Here is a 15571-nt window from a genome sequence, read left to right as displayed (position 1 = left end):
TTGACATCTCTTGCAAGCCTTAATTCATTGTCAGCTTTAGCTAACCTGATACGTGCCCTACAGGATCTGCAGACTGCATTATAATCTTCTTTAGATATGCCTCCCTCTTTCCATTTAATAAACATTTCTTTCTTTCTTTTTAGCATGTGTTTAAGTTCTGTGTTCATCCATCCTGGTTTCCTTAAATGCTTCCCATTCTTCCTACTTTTCGGGATTGTTAACGATTGTGCTTTGAGAATCTCATTTTTAAAAATTTCCCATCCTTCCTGGACATTTTTGTCCTTAAGGACATCCAGCCATTGGATCCCTCCTATTCTCTTTCTGAGTCTCTTAAAATCTGCCTTTCTAAAATCTAACCTTGAAGTTTGAGTCTTCACATGTCTTCCTCCTCTAGTTATCCAAAATTCTATAATAGCATGATCGCTGCCTCCTAGGGTCCCAGCCACCTTTACCTCCTCAACCATTTTCCTCCCTGTTTATAAGGATTAGATCCAAAGTAGCAGATCCCCTTGTTTTCTCCCCTACCTTTTGGAAGATAAAGTTGTCAGCAAGAGAGGATAAGAATTTGCTTGACCTGTTAGTTTTACTTGAGAGAGATTCCCAACAAATGTCTGGATAGTTGAAATCTCCCATGACCACTACGTCATATTTTTTGGAGAACTTGGTCATTTGATACATAAAGAGTTCATCCATATCTTCAGCTTGCCCAGGTGGCCTGTAGTAAATGCCTACAATGGTGTCCTTTCCGTTGTTCTCTCCTTGTATTCTTACCCAAACAGTTTCCACAGAACTCCCAGTCTCTGAAGCTTCAATCTCTGTGCAGATATACGCTGTTCTAACATACAATGCAACACCTCCTCCTCGTTTATCAAGTCTGTTTCTTGCAAATAAGTTGTATCCTTTTAGCCTTTTAGTCCAATCATGTGTATCGTCCCACCAAGTTTCAGTGATTCCAATGACATCATATTCCTTTTCCTTCATTAGTAGTTCCAATTCTCCTTGTTTGTTGCCCATGCTTTGTGCATTTGTATAAAAACATTTTAGTTTGTGATTGGTTTCTCTTCCTCCCATATTTTTATTATTTAAATTGTTTTGTCTTTGTTCTTCTTTTCCACTTCCAGTAGCAGAGATCTCAATAGTATTTGTCAGCTGTATGGCTTTTTCAGGCCTTTTGCTTCCCTTCCCACATTGTTCTAGTTTAAAGCTCTTCTGATGAGTGTAGCAAGGCGACTTCCAAATACATGTTTTCCAGTCTTCGTAAGGTGCACCCCATCTCTAGCAAGTAGTCCATCGTATAGGTAATTCATTCCGTGATCCAGAAATCCAAATCCTTGTTGACGGCACCATCGACGTAGCCAGTTGTTCACCTGTAGAATCTTATTCCACCTCATTGTTCCATGGCCATCCACTGGGAGGATGGATGAGAAGACCACCTGCGCTCCCAATTCTTTCACTTTCTTGCCTAAGTCTTCAAAGTCACTGCAGATGGTTTCCAGGTCCTTTCCTGCGGTGTCATTTGTCCCCACATGTATTAGCAGGAATAGGTAGTGATCTGTAGGTCTGAAGAGTCTTGATATCCTGTCAGACACATCTTTAATTTTTGCTCCTGGAAGACAGCACATTTCTCTTGAGGTTATGTCTGGTCTGCAGATAGCGGCCTCTGTTCCTCTTAACAGGGAATCCCCCATGACCACCACTCTCCGTTTTTTCTTCACAACATTCTTCTTTCTCCATCCAGGAGGATTCTGAGGGCTTACAAGGTTATTCATTGCTGGCAAAGTCTTATTTTGCTGTATTTCTTCATGGTTCTCCTGCGTGAGAGCCTGGTAATGGTTCCTGAGCAGTATGGGTGCTGACTGCCTCTCGATCCTCCTGCTTCTGTGGGTCACATGCTTCCATTTCTCTGTTTCGTCAGGTGCAGTTCGAATTTCTTCTCTTTCTGAATCATGAAGAGATAATTCTGCTCTGTCTAAGAACTCTTCACCTTCCTTAATGATTTTCAAGGTAGTTAACCTCTCTTCTAGATTTCGCAACTTTTCCTCCAACAGGGACACAAGCTTGCATTTCTGGCATGTGAAGTTTGGCTTTTCCACTGGCAAGTCTGTGAACATGTAGCAGGATATGCAGCTCACCAAATGGCTCCTGGACTCTTCCATGTTCTTACTGTTAATGTTCTGAAAACAGTGAAAAAAGCTTAAAAAAAAGCTTCAAAATGCGCGCGCCTACCGGCGCGCGGTTTACCGATGTCCTCTTTTCAGCTCCAACAGCCAAAATCCAGTGTTCTTTGAGCTCGCGGAGACTCTTCACTTACCCCAAAATGCAGTGGGAATATGCAAATTATCTCCTCAGGACTCCTCCCCTGGTTTACCGATGTCCTCTTTTCAGCTCCAACAGCCAAAATCCAGTGTTCTTTGAGCTCGCGGAGACTCTTCACTTACCCCAAAATGCAGTGGGAATATGCAAATTATCTCCTCAGGACTCCTCCCCTGGTTTACCGATGTCCTCTTTTCAGCTCCAACAGCCAAAATCCAGTGTTCTTTGAGCTCGCGGAGACTCTTCACTTACCCCAAAATGCAGTGGGAATATGCAAATTATCTCCTCAGGACTCCTCCCCTGGTTTACCGATGTCCTCTTTTCAGCTCCAACAGCCAAAATCCAGTGTTCTTTGAGCTCGCGGAGACTCTTCACTTACCCCAAAATGCAGTGGGAATATGCAAATTATCTCCTCAGGACTCCTCCCCTGGTTTACCGATGTCCTCTTTTCAGCTCCAACAGCCAAAATCCAGTGTTCTTTGAGCTCGCGGAGACTCTTCACTTACCCCAAAATGCAGTGGGAATATGCAAATTATCTCCTCAGGACTCCTCCCCTGGTTTACCAATGTCCTCTTTTCAGCTCCAACAGCCAAAATCCAGTGTTCTTTGAGCTCGCGGAGACTCTTCACTTATATACACAAGTCCCCCCCACACAGCATACAGTATATAGACAAGTCCCCACACACAGCATACGGTATATAGACAAGTCCCCCACACACAGCATACGGTATATAGACAAGTCCCCCACACACAGCATACAGTATATAGACTAGTCCCCCACACACATAGCATACAGTATATACACAAGTCCCCCCCACACAGCATACGGTATATAGACAAGTCCCCCACACACAGCATACAGTATATAGACAAGTCCCCCATACACAGCTTACGGTATATAGACAAGTCCCCCCCATACGGTATATAGACAAGTCCCCCCCACACAGCATACGGTATATAGACAAGTCCCCCCACACAGCATACAGTATATAGACAAGTCCTCCTCACACAGCATACGGTATATAGACAAGTCCCCCCCACACAGCATACAGTATATAGACAAGTCCCCCTCACACAGCATACGGTATATAGACAAGTCCCCCACATACAGTATATAGACAAGTCCCCCACACACAGCATACGGTATATAGACAAGTCCCCCCCACACAGCATACGGTATATAGACAAGTCCCCCCCACACAGCATACGGTATATAGACAAGTCCCCCCCACACAGCATACGGTATATAGACAAGTCCCCCCCACACAGCATACGGTATATAGACAAGTCCCCCCCACACAGCATACAGTATATAGACAAGTCCCCCTCACACAGCATACAGTATATAGACAAGTCCCCCACACACAGCATACGGTATATAGACAAGTCCCCCACACACAGCATACGGTATATAGACAAGTCCCCCACACACAGCATACGGTATATAGACAAGTCCCCCCCACACAGCATACAGTATATAGACAAGTCCCCCCCACACAGCATACGGTATATAGACAAGTCCCCCCCACACAGCATACGGTATATAGGCAAGTCCCCCCCACACAGCATACGGTATATAGACAAGTCCCCCACATAGCATACGGTATATAGACAAGTCCCCCACACAGCATACAGTATATAGACAAGTCCCCCATACACAGCATACAGTATATAGACAAGTCCCCCACACACAGCATACGGTATATAGACAAGTCCCCCCCACACAGCATACGGTATATAGACAAGTCCCCCACACACAGCATACGGTATATAGACAAGTCCTCCACACACAGCATACGGTATATAGACAAGTCCCCCACATAGCATACGGTATATAGACAAGTCCCCCACACACAGCATACGGTATATAGACAAGTCCCCCACATAGCATACGGTATATAGACAAGTCCCCCACACAGCATACAGTATATAGACAAGTCCCCCATACACAGCATACAGTATATAGACAAGTCCCCCACACACAGCATACGGTATATAGACAAGTCCCCCACACACAGCATACGGTATATAGACAAGTCCCCCACACACAGCATACGGTATATAGACAAGTCCCCCACACACAGCATACGGTATATAGACAAGTCCCCCACACACAGCATACGGTATATAGACAAGTCCCCCACACACAGCATACGGTATATAGACAAGTCCCCCATACACAGCATACAGTATATAGACAAGTCCCCCACACAGCATACGGTATATAGACAAGTTCCCCCTACACAGCATACAGTATATAGACAAGTCCCCCACACACAGCATACGGTATATAGACAAGTCCCCCACACACAGCATACGGTATATAGACAAGTCCCCCGTACACAGCATACAGTATATAGACAAGTCCCCCCCACACAGCATACGGTACATAGACAAATCCCCCACACACAGCATACAGTATATAGACAAGTCCCCCACACACAGCATACGGTATATAGACAAGCCCCCCCCCACACACACAGCATACGGTATATAGACAAGTCCCCCCCCACACACACAGCATACAGTATATAGACAAGTCCCCCCCACACACAGCATACGGTATATAGACAAGTCAAACCACACCCCCCCACACACACAGCATACGATGTATAGACAAGTGCATAGCTGTGCTAGGGTAGGAGTGGGAGGAGCCTTCCTTCTCTTGTCAGTGCTGGCCCTGCAGTGGAGCCCAACGGGGAATTCCCCAGCAGGCCAGTCCGAGCCTGGTCACATGCTGACTAGAGTCTCAGACACCTCTCTGAGTGGCAGCCCACTGATAGAAGTGGATGAGAATCTAGTCGGCATTTGACCTCAACTATTACATCATAACACCGGCTTTATCTTTTTAAAGCTTTGTAACCTTTACTCACTTTATGAATCAGCCACAGATAAAACTCAATAAGGATGGGTTGCTACTGTGTGCAATTTGCCAGCCAGCCCAGAACAGCGGTGACCTGAGCCGACAGCAGCGACTTGAGTAGACTGTGGCCACCTGAGCCAACAGCGGCATTTACATTGCGCTATCGCCAGGAAATGGATGACAATGGCAGTCAGGGGAATGGTGAAGGCCTGCATGGCTGCCATCTTGGTACTCCTGTGAAGTTCATCCACAGTCTGGACTTAATCTTATAAACTGTATACTGCATTACTAGAGGATTACTGTATATAGAATAAGCAGTCAAGAGATGGCAGGTTCAAGTGCCCTAAGGGGACATAAAAAAAGAAAGTAAAAATGGAAAAAAAAGAAAAAAGTTTTATAAAAGAAAAAAAATAAACAAAAATGTTAAATCACCCCTATTTTCCGAGGTAAAAAAAAAGAAATTAAAAAAGAAACATTTTATATTGTCGTGTCTGTAAAAGTCCGACCTATCAAAGCCCAAATTATTTAAACCGCACGTTAAATAGCGGAAAAATAAATTAAGAAGCCAGAATTGCCGTATTATGGTGTCACCAAACAGTAATAAATAACCCGGTATTGTGTCACCATTTTGTGAGACCCTGCATCTGTTCCATGTTTCTGCTGATGAATCTGGGCGAGGTTCGCTTTCTGCTCGCCGACCTGCGGGGGTTATTGATGCCATTCTCTGCCGTCTACAAACTTTTCATCTCTTTTTGATGCATTTTTTGGGAGGTAAAATTACCCAAAAAGAAAAAAAAATTGGGTGTTTAGATTATCTTTGCTGTTGGGCATTTGCTGTAGGGGTTAATATATTTATGATTTGATAGATGGACTTTTTGTCAGTGTGTCAATACTAAATAAATAAATATATATATATAATCGTTTAGTCTTGCTTTGTATTGACAAATGGAGGGAGGAAATTTAAAAGGATTTTTTTTATATATATAAATTTTAATTTTAATCCTTTTCTATCACATTATTTTTTGCTCCCGTTGGGCAACTTGAACCAAAAATCCACAACTCATTGGAATTGCGACACTTAAATTCTGCGGATGTCGGGAAGGGGATAAAGAGAATAAAGTAACTTTGCAGAATGCTTCCGTTTTGTGTACACAGCTCCTGTGCTGACTTAGTGTTCTCTTTGGTTACACCACACACCGATTCTGTGTCCGGCCCCCACAGATCGCCATCTCCATATATATATGGGGGGATTTCCTCATGTGACGACCCCTCTGCCGATGTATACAGATCACATGTGGCTTCACCTTCAGCTTTGATCTCCGCAGTCTTCAGCTCCGGATCCTCCAGGATGAGGGATAAATCTTTCTTGCTCTTCATTCCCCTCCGTGGCTGATACAGCAGCTCCACCGCGCCGACGTTCCCCTCATAGGGAGGAATCGCTCCGCAAAGACTGTTCTCAGCCACAGGACGATCCGCCGGATACAGGAGGAAAGTTCTCCTCTCTGCAATGAAGGATTATTCAACTTTTCTGCCATTTGTAAGATCTCTGCTTGTTGTCTGAGAATAAAATCATTCTTGTTAATATCCAGAACCTGAAAAAAATCTAATCCTGACAGCAGCGGAGCATTTATTACAATGGTATTCAGTGTAGACAATCCCCCTCCTGTCCTGACCGTTTGCTACAATGTATCAGTGCAGGGAAAATCTATCAGTTCGGACTTGGTTTCCCTTACAGAGGATTGTCCAGGCCAGACACCATTGTACCCAGTGGCGTCCCGCCAATGGCGGCAGGCCACGCGACTGCTATGGGGCCCGTGAGCTGGGGGGGCCCCATAGCAGTCGCCTGCACTGTGTACCCCCGCATCGGGTCCCCCTCCTGCACCCAGGCAAGAGGCGGGGCCCTGAGCAGGCGGGGGGCTTACTCGCCGTCGGGCATCCCGGCGCGCCATGGGCCCCCCCTCCTGCTCAGGGCCCCGGCCGGCACAATACTTACCTCTTCCCGTGCCCTAGACGCTAGAATGTATGGGATCCTTCCAGGTATGATGTCATTTCCGGGGGCGTGTTCTAGTTCAGCACCAGACGCCAGAGTCTCATGCAGAGACAGAGCTGCCGGTGAAGCTGCAGGAGGAGGTCAGTATCCTAAGCTGAGAAACAGGAGATTGTTCTATTAATTGCAGGTCTGATGTCTTTTCTTCTTGTTGTTTTTGGGGTGAGGGGGCTTGATACTTGCGAGTGAGGGATTTGGGGGGGTTAATGCTGGAGGGCAGTCTGGTGGGGTTAATTAATGCTTGTGGAGATCTTAGGGGCTCTGGGGAATAATGCAGGGATAATGTGTGCTTGTGGGGGCCCTAAGGGGATGCTGTGGGCTTGTGAGGGATCTGGGGGGGATGCTGCGGGCTTGTGGGGGCCCTAAGGGGGATTTTGCGGTCTTGCGGGGGCTCTGGGGGGGATGCTGCGAGCTTGTGTGGCCCTGGGGGAGATGCTGCGGGCTTGTGGGGCCCTGGAGGGGATGCTGTGGGCTTGTGGGTGCTCTGGGGGGGATTCTGCGGGCTTGTGGGGCCCTGGGGGGGATGCTGTGGGCTTGTGGGGGCCCTGGGGGGGATGCTGTGGGCTTCTGGGGCCCTGGGGGGGATGCTGTGGGTTTGTGGGGGCCCTTGGGGGGATACTGTGGGCTTGTGGGTGCCCTGGGTGGGATGCTGCGGGCTTGTGGGGCCCTGGGAGGGATGCTGTGGGCTTGTGGGTGCTCTGGGGGGGGGTGCTGCAGGCTTGTGGGTGCTCTGGGGGGGATGCTGTGGGCTTGTGGGTGCTCTGGGGGGGGATCCTGCGGGCTTGTGGGTGCTCCGGGGGGATGCTGCGGGCTTGTGGGGGCTCTGGGGGGGATGCTGCAGGCTTCTGGGTCCTCTGGGGGGGGGGGTGCTGCAGGCTTGTGGGGGCCCCTGGGGGATGCAGCCGGCTTGTGGGCGCCCCGGGGAGGATGCAGCGGGCTTGTGGGGCCTCTGTATGGGGTCCAGTCTGCATATGGCATTACATGGGGACCAGGCAGTATTCTCTATGGTGAATTATATGGGATCCAGTATTTTGTATGGAGCATTATATGGGGCTCATAATACTGTATGGAGGACTATGTGGTACCCATAATATTGTATGGAGGACTATGTGGTGCAATTACACTGTATGGAGGACTATACTGTCCGGTCTGCACTGTGCGCTGTCAGGATTCACCGGTTTCTGAGCTATTGTAGAATTTACAAAAGATATCACTCATGAAATGTAAGAAGTCAGTGAAATGTTTGGCATTGTACTATATCTATATCTATAATTTCTCTGCTGTATCTGTGCATCATGAATGGTTGGATGTGTTAAAGGGGCCACTGAGACTCTTTCGCCCGGGGCCCACGAAAACCTGGAGGAGGAAGCATCATGTGACACTCCCTCTCCCATCATTCCTCCTCTGCGTCTGACGCAGCGGCATGATGACGCGCCACGCTGTGTCAGACAGTGGAGCTGGCAGCTGCTGAGGTGATCAGCTGCAGAGACTGAAGCAGCGGGGAACGAGGAGCGGTAAGTATGTATTTATTTTTTAAATCATTGTGTACTGATAATACTGGAGGACTGGGGCTGCATTTTACCCTACGGGTGGGGGGGGCTGCATTTTACCCTATGGGGGGCTGCATTATACTGCGTACAGGACCATAGGGGAATGCATTATACTGTGTGGAGAACCATGGCGAGTGTCTTATACTGTGTGGAGGACCATGGGGGAGTGCATTATACTGTGTGGAGGACCATGGGGGAGTGCATTGTACTGTGTGGAGGACCATGGGGGAGTGCATTGTACTGTGTGGAGGACCATGGGGGAGTGCATTATACTGTGTGGAGGACCACGGGGAGTGCATTGTACTGTGTGGAGGACCACGTGGGAGTGCATTATACTGCGTGGAGGACCACGAGGGAGTGCATTATACAGCGTGGAGGACCACGAGAGAGTGCATTATACTGCGTGGAGGACCATGGGGACTGTATTATACTGCGTGGAGGACCATGGCGAGTGCCTTATACTGTGTGGAGGACCATGGCAAGAGTCTTATACTGTGTGGAGGACCATGGGGGAATGCATTGTACTGTGTGGAGGACCATGGGGGAGTGCATTGTACTGTGTGGAGGACCATGGGGGAGTGCATTGTACTGTGTGGAGGGCCATGGGGGAGTGCATTGTACTGTGTGGAGGACCATGGGGGAGTGCATTGTACTGTGTGGAGGACCATGGGGGAGTGCATTGTACTGTGTGGAGGACCACGTGGGAGTGCATTATACTGCGTGGAGGACCACGAAGGAATGCATTATACTGTGTGGAGGACCACGAGGGAGTGCATTATACTGCGTGGAGGACCATGGGGACTGTATTATACTGCGTGGAGGACCATGGCGAGTGCCTTATACTGTGTGGAGGACCATGGCGAGTGCCTTATACTGTGTGGAGGACCATGGCGAGTGCATTGTACTCTATGGAGTATGTAGAGGTGTGGGGCGGTTGGGGGATCATACTGTGTTGGTGTCATCATACTTTACCCTGGGAGTTGAGGTGGGGTACAGTAGGGTCATTATACTGTGCATATGGAGGAATTCACCATGGGGGTATCATACCGTGTTTGGGGGGCACTTTTGTTGGCACCACACTTTATGGGCAATGAAAAAGGGATCTAGGACTTCAGCAGGAGGAAAATTACTATGTAAAGGCTGGAAGGTTGTGAGATCTGCTCTTCTGTGACTCCGACAATTATTTACATTTTTAAATTTTTTTTTGGGGGGGGGCCCAATTAGAACTTCTGCTATGGGGCCCCATGATTCCTATGTACGCCCCTAATTATACCAAATCCTCAGCTGTGCTGGTACTAAGGATATGGACACTCAGACATTTTGGGCTAAATATATACATACAAATATTTTTTCAATAACGTTTCATAAACAATTTGGCTTTTTTATTTCCTTTGCATTGCTAGTTGCAGAATGAGCTCACTGAGAATTTATCAGTGAGCTCATTCTGACCTTCTCTGTGCTGATTATGTTCACAGACCAGCATGAAAGTTGGGCTGATCTCTGATGCAGTCATAAATCATCGCAGAAATAAAAGCGCTGGAAACTCCACATCATAAGGAGCTCACTGACTGAATCTCAAGTTAACTCATTCTGCAGCCATCAATGTGCTGCTGGGAAACAAAAAGCTGGTAAAGGCCGAACAGAGCAAATATTACATGAAGAGAAATAGTAAAAAGTATTTTTAGACCAATATACATGTATTTAAAGGGATTGTCCGGTGTGAAGCTGAAGGCTGCAGTCATCTGTGTGACTCTCTGTGACTGCAGACTTGTAATCCTCACATCATGTAGACTGCGCGCTGCCAGCATTATTCTCAGCCCAGAGATGGCAGAAGCCCCTGTATCATGTGTACAGGAATTGTGCCCCCTCTCCCCGAGGAGCAGCAGTGCCTCGTCCTCCAGATACATGAGGGTCCCATCGGGGAGATCCGCATGTACCGGCCATGATGTCATCTCCATGGATACGGCATCAATGTGCAGAGCAGAAGACCCCTGTAAGGGAGAGCTCAGACGTGGGGGGATTGATGTGGATGTGAGGAGCAGATCCCCCCATATTCACAGATTATCGCACAATACATGTGGCCTTGCACAGGAAAAACTGTGAGGAAAGAAGAAATCAGATTTCTTACAATATAGAATAATGTCCTCCTGCCCTCGCTCATGTCCAGTATTATTTATCCCCTGACCTTTTGGGTGGGGAACCCCTCCTGAGCCCCCTCCATTATATAGGAGCCATATATCTGCTCCATTACTGGCAGAAGGTAAAGAGCCAATCACACTGCACGGCTTCTACTTCCTGCTCTAAGCCCCGCCCACCTGCCTTCCCTTGAGATCTCCATGACAACCCTTGTGTGACTACAGTGACAGGCCACGCCCCCGAGGATTCTGATCAGTGCGGATGTCTCCATATTGCTGAGGACTGTGAGCGGCTGATGGGCGGAGCCAGCAGCGATGTGAGGGGCAGAGCCAGCAGCGATATGAGGGGCGGAGCCAGCAGCGACATGAGGGGCGGAGCCAGCAGTGATATGAGATGCGGAGCCAGCAGCGATGTGAGGGGCGGAGCCAGCAGCGATATGAGGGGCGGAGCCAGCAGCGATGTGAGGGGCGGAGCCAGCAGCGATATGAGGAACGGAGCCAGCAGCGATATGAGGAGCGCTCACAGCACTGACAGGAGCAGGTGTGTGTGCAGCCAGTTCCTCTGCTGTGGGTGTTGTGTTGTGTGAGCTTCGCCGTGTATATATTATACACATATATATATATATATATATATATATATATATATATATATATATATATACAGAGTTGAAATCAGAAGTTTCCATACACTGTATAAATAGACACATCTGCATGTTTTTCTCAATATCTGACATGAAATCAGAATAAACCTTTCCCATTTTAGGTCAATTAGGATTACCATCATTTTTAATATTTGCCAAATGCCAGAATAATGAGCGTCTCTTGTAAGGGGCATTAAAACCGTCTTGTTATACCACTCTGACCTCCACGTGTCTTGTAAGGGGCATTAAAACCGTCTTGTTATACCACTCTGACCTCCACGTGTCTTGTAAGGGGCATTAAAACCGTCTTGTTATACCACTCTGACCTCCACGTGTCTTGTAAGGGGCATTAAAACCGTCTTGTTATACCACTCTGACCCCCACGTCTCTTCAGAGGGGCATTAAAACCGTCTTGTTATACCACTCTGACCTCCACGTCTCTTCTGAGGGGCATTAAAACCATCTTGTTATACCACTCTGACCTCCACGTCTCTTGTAAGGGGCATTAAAACCGTCTTGTTATACCACTCTGACCTCCACGTCTCTTCTGAGGGGCATTAAAAGCGTCTTGTTATACCACTCTGACCTCCACGTGTCTTGTAAGGGGCATTAAAACCGTCTTGTTATGCCACTCTGACCTCCACGTCTCTTCTGAGGGGCATTAAAAGCGTCTTGTTAAGCTACTGGGACCTCCACGACTCTTCGAACGGGCATTGCATTTCCTCATAATTTTTGGAAGCTTTTGCTTGGAAGGCATAAGCAAATACTATGGGAGACCCACTCCCCAATAATGGGAATAATGTTTTTAAGATGCTGTACTGTATGGCTCTTGTAAGGGGCATTAAAACCGTCTTGTTAAGCTACTGTGACCTCCACGTCTCTTCAAAGGGGCATTAAAAGCGTCTTCTTAAGCCACTCTGAACTCCACAGCTCTTCCAAGGGGCATTGAAATGTTGTTTTTAATTACCTTACCTCTAATCTCCATGACTCTTCCAACGGGCATTGCATTTCCTCCTAATTTTAGTCAGCTTTTGCTTTTCAATGCAAAGGTGAAAACTAAGGGAGACACACTCCCCATTAATGGGTAGAAGGTTTTTAGTACGCTGTAATCCACATCTGTTTCCAGGGGCATTGCAGTTCCTTATAATTTTTGGAAAGCCTTCCATTCACTGCTTAGGCCAACAGTGCACAGGAGACCCAGTTGCCATAAATGGAAAAAAAGGTTTAGTTAAGGCCCTCTGACCTCCATGTCATTTCCAAGGGGCATTGGAGTGCCTCAAAAGTTTTGGTAGGCATTGCACTCACTGTATGCCCTATAACTGTGTAGCCAAACCGCTCCTTTTGTTACAGAAACATATCCTACAAGACATATGTGGTTGACTGGCCTGATATTGATGTGAATGGTCCCTGTTCCTCCTGCTCTTTCTCCTTTGCCACTACCTCATCCATCATTTATCACTTGAAGCTTTGTTTTAACGAGAGTCATAGAACTTGGATAGTAGCAGGAAAACATCCAGCAATCCTCGGAGGAGGTAGGATATGCGCCAAAACGCTGACCACCTCAGGCCTAGCCGCTACTACATACATGCGCTTGCATTCCTTGAAAACAAAGCAGATGCTAACTTCTATCATCCTCATCATGCTCCTCACCTTGGCACTCTCAATTCCCCTGATAAAGAAGCCAGGGCCCACCGGAGAAGTCGGGTTCTTTGGTGGGCTCGTCCAATGCTGCCCTAAAGCAGGCCAGTCTAAGAAAAGTGTGTGGGGATGTTCCGCGGAGAAATCGGGGCGGCTTGGAACCGTTTATGGACACCTGGCCGCGGGGCGGCTGGGGACCGAGTGTGGACACCCGGCCGCCCCCTGGCGGCTGGGGACCGAGCATGGACACCCGGCCGCCGGGCGGCTGGGGACTGAGTATCGATACCTCGCTGCCGAAGCACCCATGAGGTAGTAGCCAGCTCTGGCCTCCACATGCCTAAAAGGCCCAATTTCAAGTGCACGCATGCTAGCAGTATGGTATTGCAGCCTCAGGGTGGGTTGGTGGCAGGTTGCACACTTATGCTTGCATTCCAGCAAAACAAAGCAAATGCTAACTTCTGTCATCATCATGCTCCTCACCTTGGCATTCTCACCTCCCCTGATGGAGTCGGTTTCTCTAGTGGGCTTGTCCAATGCTGCCCTAAAGCAGGCCAGTCTAAGAAAAGTGTGTCGGGATGTTCCGCGGAGAAATCGGGGTGGCTGGGGACCGTCTATGGACACCCCGCCGCCCCCAGGCGGCTGGGGACCAGGTGTGGACACCCGGCCGCCGGGCGGCTGGGGACTGAGTATGGATACCTCGCTGCCGAAGCAGCCATGAGGTAGTGGCCAGCTTCGGCCTCCTCAAAACTAAAAGGCCCAATTTCAAGTGCAAGCTAGCAGTATGGTATTGCAGCCTGGGGGTGGGTGGGTGGTTGGCTGCATATTTGCGCTTGCATTGCAAGGAATGGGGGAGGTATAATTGAACACTGCCCTGGGACAAGGACTTGCACGGGGATAGTTGCAAGTCTGCATCTTCTGATGCGGCAAGGATCACTTCTGATGGGCACACTTTTAGGCAGTGACCTGGGAGTCAGAGATCCTTCCAGGGGTCTTCCCCATGCTGTTCCCATGTCTTTTCAGCACTATATGCATGTGTCACACAGCACATGGCCAGATAAGGTTGTAAAATGTTAAAATGACATTTCCCAGTGAATGCATTTGTCACAGTTGAAAGCAATACAAAAGTGCAAAAACGCATAAAAAATGCTACTTGTGAACATAGCCCAAGGTGTGGAGGAGTATTTTTGTTTTTGGTTATTTATTTTACCTTATACACAAGTCATTACCCTGGAAAAGAAATTCCTTAACATATTTCACAGGAAAAAAGTTTCACTTTCGTTTTTGAACATTTTCTTATGAGCCTGTAAAAGTGGCTTAATACCTCTGACCACGTTGTTGACAACAGTGACCTGGGGGTCAGAAATGCTTCCTGGGGCGATCCCCATGCTGTCCCCATGTCATCTGAGCACTGTCACTATCATTTTGGGCACTTTTTAGGCTTTCTACAGACTGCCGGGGGTGCCTCCGCAAAAATGCTCGGGTCTCCCATAGACTAACATGGGCTCGTTGCTCAGGTCGAGCACCCGAGTATCACGGCGAGCTTGGGCCGAGCTTCGAGCACCCGAGCATTTTAGTGCTCGCTCAACACTATTTATAACGGGGGCACAAGCTAGTGACTGATTTATATTCTCAGTGGAGCAGACTTCATTGCGGTGAATGATATACTCATGGGCACAGTGTGGCACATATTTGCATTTGGTGGCACAGTGGGCGGCATTATTTATTTAAGTCGCTTATATTTGTAACATTTTTGTTTTTCAGGAGTGCGGTGATCTGCTGAAAAGTGCGGAGCAGCCGAAACCTGGACAGCAAACTGCAAAGACGAATCATGGCGGGAAGTCGTCACGAAAGACTGGACTAGGTAAAGAAGAGAAGAAAGAGAGCGACTGCAGTGTATAAACTGGAGGGTTAGGTGGGGCCCATTATATTATAATAAATCTATGTGGGGCCCATCATATTATAATAAATCTATGTGGGGTCCATAATATTAAAGGGACGGATATGTGGGGCCCATTATATAATAATAAAATCTATGTGGGGTCCATAATATTATAATAAATCTATGTGGGGTCCATAATATTATAATAAATCTATGTGGGGTCCATAATATTATAATAAATCTATGTGGGGTCCATAATATTAAAGGGACGGATATGTGGGGCCCATTATATAATAATAAATCTATGTGGGGCCCATTATATTATAATAAATCTATGTGGGGCCCATTATATTATAATAAATCTATGTGGGGCCCATTATATTATAATAAATCTATGTGGGGTCCATAATATTATAATAAATCTATGTGGGGCCCATTATATTATAATAAATCTATGTGGGGCCCATAATATTAAAGGGACGGATATGTGGGGCCCATTATATTA

The 15571-nt window shown here is 47.5% G+C and overlaps 1 long non-coding RNA gene across 1 annotated transcript in view; it reads left to right on the top strand.

The window, feature by feature from the left end:
• The window catches only part of LOC141218947 (uncharacterized), a 38169-nt gene extending 23107 nt beyond the window's left edge, over positions 1 to 15062 (top strand). Inside the window, exon 3 of the long non-coding RNA XR_012287584.1 lies at positions 14949 to 15062. This is a non-coding gene — a long non-coding RNA (uncharacterized lncRNA). The remainder of the gene's footprint in view (positions 1 to 14948) is intronic.
• The last annotated feature ends 509 nt before the right edge of the window (positions 15063 to 15571 follow it).

The sequence above is a fragment of the Phyllobates terribilis genome, unplaced genomic scaffold, assembly GCF_046119375.1.
Source record: "Phyllobates terribilis strain yellow unplaced genomic scaffold, ASM4611937v1 Scaffold_252__1_contigs__length_2834547, whole genome shotgun sequence".
Classification (NCBI taxonomy): domain Eukaryota; kingdom Metazoa; phylum Chordata; class Amphibia; order Anura; family Dendrobatidae; genus Phyllobates; species Phyllobates terribilis.
The sequence above is the reverse complement of the archived record's forward strand: the minus strand, read 5'-3'. Positions and strand labels throughout refer to the sequence as shown.